This window comes from Solenopsis invicta, chromosome 1 (assembly GCF_016802725.1).
Source record: "Solenopsis invicta isolate M01_SB chromosome 1, UNIL_Sinv_3.0, whole genome shotgun sequence".
Lineage (NCBI taxonomy): Eukaryota > Metazoa > Arthropoda > Insecta > Hymenoptera > Formicidae > Solenopsis > Solenopsis invicta.
In genome coordinates this window covers 26,489,866-26,497,152 of record NC_052664.1, presented here as the reverse complement: position 1 = coordinate 26,497,152, position 7,287 = coordinate 26,489,866, and the positions used below count along the sequence as shown (strand labels likewise).

Below are 7,287 nucleotides of genomic sequence, written 5' to 3'. Positions count from 1 at the left end.
TCAGCTGACAAAGGAAATTATATTTTTGTTACTATCAAATTTAAAATATTGTTACATGAGCAGAAAAATAATTCCCAAAGAACATAATACACGTTAGAAATCATAAAATTGACATTCAATATTATATATTCTTGATAAGCGAATTTTCTGGAAATGATAAAAATAAAATGTTTGATTTCATGCTACACACGGATATTAGAACATTTTGTATTAATAGTAGGTATTTGCATTTTTCGTAAAAGACAACGACTCCTGATTACAAGATGATTAGAGATTTATGATTGTTCTATTGTAGCGACAGATAAATAAACTAAAGACGTGCTATATTGCAACCTATTAATAAACAAAAGAAAAGAACTTATAGTATTTTCATATATTTAATAAAAGCAAATAAGTCCTCTTTCTTTGTTTCGGCCGATACAAATTTATACATATTTGGGATATTACACGCTAAAAGACACGAGTATACCAATCTCTTGAGCAATAGTAAAATTTGAAACTGACAACTACGGAAATGAAAAAAATTTCATTGAGCAACGCAGGCATTAAACTAATTTTAAGGTCATACCCGATTACAACACTCGAAACGTCAGTCAAAAGCAATTGAATATACCAATCCCTGGCATCTCTAGATAGACACAACCGATTATTAGAGATACGTATCGCGTAACATCTATCGAATGACGAGGGAGCCTCACCGCTTGTGCGTAATCATAAATCAAAAATCCTTCGTGTCGGACTTTGTTCCTATCGCGTGCGATAGAGGCAGATTACGGTGAGCCGAGAAGAATAGAGAAGCGTTATAAGGTCGTTAGAAAACGATGCTATTTGGAAACATTAGTGAAAGGATCTTCTTTCCTCTTTCTCTTTCTCGCTCTTTCTCGATCAATATTATTGTGAATCGTTGGCGATCGTAGTGCGAAAGAGGCAGAGAGAGATAGGGAGAGAAAGAGAGAGTGAAAAAAAAGAGAGAAAGGCAAAGAGAGGGAACGCAACGGGACTCGATAAATCAAGGCATCAATCGCGTTGTGATAAATGTGTCTTCGGCCCGAGGCTGCGGCAAAGATTTTAGAAGCCGAAGAAATCGATCTCTCGGGCAAATCGACCTGCTCGCATTTTTATCGTTTGACGTCAGCGGTCGGAGATTGAAAAAGAAAATATAGATGGAGTAGGAACACCTGCCAGATACGTAAGATGTGTCTATCAGATTTTTACGATCCCGTATTATGGATCATTCAGTCGAGCCTTTCTCTCTCTCTCTCTTTCTCTCCTGTTTCATGCCTTCTAAATGCTTCACCGTTTCACTCTGGCACGTGCTTCGGACTCCGTAGCGCCCGCTAATTGACAGAATTTTATTAATGGATCGCGATCATACGCGCAGTTAATTTTGCTCGGATTTTTGCCATTTCGCTCGTCAGCGAATGGATACTGTAAGTTCTTCCGCGATATAACGAAGTAACGATATCTGTAACAATTCGAAAGGGATATCGTCCGCTTGTACAACCTGTCGATTAAATATAAATATGCTATCAATTAGTTTACGTCTTAAAAAAATAAGTGAAACATAAAATAATTAACGAAAGATAAAAATATAATAAATAAAGCTTTGAGGAAAGAAGAAAGTTTCGAATATATAATGATGAATATTGATGTTATCGTATGGTACATTTATATTGCTGGAATACAGATATAAAATGTAAACATAAAACATGAAAAAAAAAAAAATTAATACGTAGCATAAAATATGATAAAAGTAATTCAACGTAATTTCATACATCACGAACGGAAGAAATATTTTATACTTTTATTCGTTCTGTATTCTACCACTTTGGTTTTTGCTAGCTGCAACAATTATATCGATACGCATTTCCACGTGGAATAATTCATGAGGAAAGAAAAACGCTTTTTTTTTGTTATTGCTACGAAGAGATTGTCGTGATAAGTCGATTGGTTAGCTGAAAGTGACGCAGCTATGTCGGAATCACACTGCTCTCCGCACGTTCTTGCGAGCATTGATGTCTCTATTCGCGCATGGCGAGAAGGCGAGTATATTTTATCTTCAATCGCCACGTGCTACTGAGCTAAACGTAGAAACGCGAAAGGCTTTTATTGTGCATCGCAAACATAATTATTTATTGATTTTTATGACTAATGGAGAAATATAAAATATAATGTAAGACATATAATATGAATCATAATAATCACGTGTAAACTCATAAAATATCTAGATAAAGAAATATAAATTGCCTGTGTAAGTCATCGCCATTATTAATATATAAAATTATTAAATTGAAAAATTAAAATATACGCACACAAACGTTTCAATCCCTATTTAGATCCTTTCAACTGTGAAATTAATAATGATAGAGAAATTAGGTATAAAAAGAGATGAATTCTCTCTCACTCTCTTGTCTCTCTTTGAAAGATATGAAATTTAATAAAACGAAACGATTCCAAATAAATAAAATAAAAAATAATTATAATATAATTATATTCTAAATATAATTATTATAATATTATTTTTTACAATAATTTTTGTTTAAAATACATAAATAATAAAGTGTTTACACATTATATTGTAAAGAATGAAAATCAATAACACTATAAATGCACAATGTTTTATACGTTTCAGCAATTATTTCTTGTGAATCATTTCATAAAAAAGTTATATAAAATAATGACTGCATATGCAGAAAGAAGCAACTGTTTTTACGAGAGAAACAAGAAAAAAGGGAGAATAGAGAAAGAGAGAGTGTTATTATAGCGAGACATCAGTTGCATTTACTCGTGAGCTCTTAATATGCAAATGCGATCTGGAAAATTTCTCATGTCGCAGATATAAGCAATTAATGCAATGATTTAACGACCTCCCTCGTCAAGTCGTAAATACATGCGTATCTCGCAGATCGCGATCGCTTAGCGATCGATGGCTCCGTCTGCGTGTACCGTTGCGCTCGGGTTGATCCAGTTACAAACCAGAAACTCTAATCCACTCTTCGGTTGTCCACTTCGGCGAAAGAGAAATCTGCTCGTGTACCGTCAGCGCGGCCGGCAGGGTAAGGCGGAAAAAGAGCGGCGACGCGCGGCGTAAAAGGCACAGACGAGCGCAAAAATCTCGCTCGTCCGACGATAATAGTGAAAAGCGTTAATTATGGGTGTCAAGAAGGATTCCTTGCGACCTGGGTTTCGAAGTCGAAAGTACACGCGTATACGGCGCGTGGCGTAGCCGCGCCGATCACTCGATCGGTCGATTTTTCTGCATTGGCCGCTACTGCCGCCGCCGCCTTGCGTTTTCGCGCGCAAGAAAGTGATAGTAGTAGAGCGTGTGTGTTGTCCGGCGAGAGATGCGGTCGATTAAGCTCGATTTACATGTACTTTCCCTTGTTCCCAGTAATAATACTCCGCGAGGAGAAACTTTCGCGCGACTCGGACGCGGACGCATCCTCGGGCGACGCCCTGTCGAATTCGAGAAGAGGAGAACCGGGCGGTCCGGATGTTGGGTCTTGGCTCGGGTTGTTTGTCTGAAACTTTTTGGCAACGCGTTATTAACGAAGGAGTCAAGGTGATATTGTTTTCAAGCGCATTGCTGTAATGCTTTCTAATTAACCCGCTGCCGCACCTGTACGCTGGCGCTTAAATTACGTATTCCAGCAATATTTCAGTGTGCAACGATTTTACCAAACATCGATTTAAAAGTTCTCCGAAGCAATAAAAATTTCAATTGATGCCGTGGGACGGTCGTTAAATTTGCCGTTGCAACCGTGTTAATTCATACATTAATTCGAGAATTCAAAGTTTGTAAATTGTTTACCGTTTAAAAAAAAAAGATTCTATTTCAGCTGTTTGATCTAAGGATCGAAGATTAAAAATTTAAAAGTCTAGTTTGATAGTTGTGGAAAATATACTGCGCAACGGAATAATTCAGAAATAAATTACTGGCAGTTAGATATATCATCGATTCTAATTCAGCGCACTGCCCGATCGCCTTGATTAAATGTGCTTGAAAAATCTCAGATTCTTTCTGCACCGAGCGGAGTTTCTCTCTTCGAGCGGCCGAGAGTGAGTAATGTCCACGGGAAATGGTAGCCGGTTACGCGGAACGGGAGGAGAAATAAGAAGAGCGAAAGAAAGAGGAGCGCGGTTGGCGTGGACTGACGTCTGTTACGTGAATCAACCGGGACTGACGTTTCTCGAGATCTCCCGAGATGTTGGCAGCCGCGATCCAGTTTTCGGTTTCTAGAAAGTCGGGATGAGCCCGGGTGTGGTTTGTAACTCCTTCCCGCTCAGTCCGCTCACCCTGTCCTGCTCTTTCTCTCGCTACGTCGTCCTTGCCGGTATGATTTCTCTGCCGACATTCACCTACGTGTGCGATAAGTGCTTCTCCAGGGCCGCATGTATCTTGGTTGCGCGATATTCCAGCAAATGTAAATCTCTATGCTCTAATATTATTAATTTAATATATGCAACAACAGTAGAATTTTTTCCGTTTAGCAGAATAATTTTCATTAAAATTATATACAGATATACCATACATCAAACTTCGTTTATAAATATTTTAATTTCAAACTACTTTCTTAATTTTTTTGCTTTTATACGTGCATGTAAAAATCGATTGCGTGTTTATCGACGCAAAAACATAATAATTTTTGCATTCATTGACTTGTTAATTTATTTCACACGTCACCCTTATTTTTATCGATCTATAGCACTTTCTCGCGGCGTCGGCGTGTACGATCGTCCCTTCGCAAATCGCAGACGACGATTATTTTCACCTTAATTAAATTCCCGCGTGTGTAACACCATAAACGCCGGTCATGTAACGCATATTTATCCACCACTTGTTATACAAACGAGACACGTCCCTGGTCGCTTGTCGAGTACGAAGACGATTTTAATCGGCCGTTTTTTCTCGCGTGACGTAATTTCTCTTTCTTCGGTTGCAAAAAAAAGAGAGCCAAGCGAGACCAAAAGGAGGAAGCGCCAATTTTCTTTGCGTGCATAATAAGCGGATCTTAATGCGCTTTGCGACAGCGAAATCTTAAAGTTGAATCACTCTAACATCCTCAGATTACCAAAGTATTGTGCGATTTCACCACGGCAATTTGTAGTCACTGTTTCTTCTTTTTTGCAAACCCTATTTCCGTTTCGGTCATAACGTTAAGTTATTTATAATTTGTAGAAGCTCAAAGTAATATCAAACACAAGTTAGGAAGAAGCCCATATAGGCCAAAGTAGATCTTGACGCCTAATAATAATTTTGTATAAATTATTCGATTAATCGCAATTCAGTATATTTAAAAATAAAATCAAAAACCATTATTTATATATTATACTTTGTTCAATTAACATTCGAATTATTTTTCAGAGCAATAAGTTTTCGCTTTACCATAGGAACAAGCGTGGCTTTCAAGCATGTCTTGGAGAAAGATTCATATATCGTACAAGAGTGCGATATATTCACGCGCATATTCTCGTACTCATTTTGAAATTTACAATCCATTCAACGAATTCGTCACTCGTTATCCTAACGAGATGAGTCGCTCGGTCGCGCGCGAGATTTTAATCGGCCGTTCTTCTTTTTTTTCGGCTTTGTGACACAATTTCTCTCTGAAATCTCTTCCGTTTACATTTTTCAAGAATGGCGCGAGAGGAGAATTAACAAAGAGAGAAAAAGAATAAAATCGATCTGCATGGCCGCGGGTCCTTTCTTCCTCATTCTCCGCGCGTGGGACCCGCGTACCGGGCCCGCGATCGCTCCTACCGATAAGCCGGCCAAGAAGTGCCGGTATTTAATTACAACGCGCGCCACTTTAAGCATAGCCTTGTCGGAGATAAACTGCGCAAATGTCGCTAAATTGATACATTGCGCGACGCGGAAATATTACACGCCGTATGCGACAGACGGTCACGAAATATCGGTCTTGGGCGCGTGTGGAATATACGCCGTGGCTTCCCCTGCCCCACAAAGGCGCATAATTATTTTAATAATGTTCTTACAAACGAACACTTTCTGAACATGAATGTGGACAGAGATTTCCGTAGAAAGTTGCATAAATATCGGCATAAACTTTACTCAAAGGCTTCAAGAATTTTCTTCCGGTTATATTTTTTTTTCATCTAAGTCCTTGAAATATTGAAGAAAATGTAGTAATAATTTTAATTTTCTTCTGAATGTTTCAGATTAAAATTATTTTTTTATTAATCTTATTTAATTATATAAATTTTTATAAATTTTTTTAAATAACATGTTTCTCTTCTTATGGGAAATCGTAGAAGGATGCTAGCGCGTTCTTTCGCACTCCGCTGCTGACGTTCTATACGTTACCGCGAGTTTTGTCCAATTACCTTATTACTGGAAATGCATATCAGCTCTTTATAAGCTTGGGAAATACGGTGTGTAACGACGCGCGTAATGCGAAAAACTGACCGCTGTTCCAAAGAAATGAATTCATTATGCTGAAAGAGAGCGAGGTACAAGCAAATAGTTTCCTTTCGCTCCATCCCGCGTCTATCTCGTTACCGTGTTAGGTGTAGCGAGAGACGTGCGTTGCCCCTCTGGCAACATTGTTAAAGACCGGAGATATGACGTGGCGCGATCACGTAACGCGCAGAACGTCTTCTTCGTCGTAAAGAAAAATCGTTAGTACGCGAAGTTTATCGGGCTCATTAGCCGCTATGATTCATCGGAACGCGTGCGCGATGCGCCGTTCGGCGTTTCTCGGTGAAAGGATGTAAACAAAGGATGCAGAGGAGATACGCACGCGGATCGCGAATCATTTTATCGCTATTGAAGCTGAGAACAAATTGAGAATATCTGCCGAGTAATCGCAAGAGTATCAATTTTAATAGAAAATTTGTGGCACTAAATGCAAGCGTGATAAGTCTATTATATAACGTTATAATATAGAGAAACGCTTCAAAAATTTACTGAATTCAGCGAATAAAAAATTGATATTTGATTACTAATTTACAAAAAAACTTTTCGTAATATTTTAAATACCTTTTCAAAAATTTATTTATGTATTTCAGTATAAAAATTGTCTTCGTTATATTAATATTAATATAATATTCCCATAATATTAAAAAATATTGAATAATATTCTCGAAATATTATTTTAATATTTTAATTTGTAATAATATTCGTATAATATTCTAGGAATATTGTGTGTTTATAGAGATATAAATATTATTAAAAGACTGTACAGATTGCACAGATGAGCGTGGGGACCCGGTCATTACACAAATCAACCTAACATTCTCAAAGTGGAAAGACTATCATCTTCGTTG

At 37.7% G+C, this 7,287-nt stretch overlaps 1 protein-coding gene across 2 annotated transcripts in view; it reads right to left on the bottom strand.

Annotated features, from left to right (window-relative positions):
- LOC105201990 (transcription factor hamlet) overlaps nt 1-7,287 on the bottom strand; it is a 54,988-nt gene that overhangs the window by 13,068 nt on the left and 34,633 nt on the right. The window lies entirely within an intron of this gene.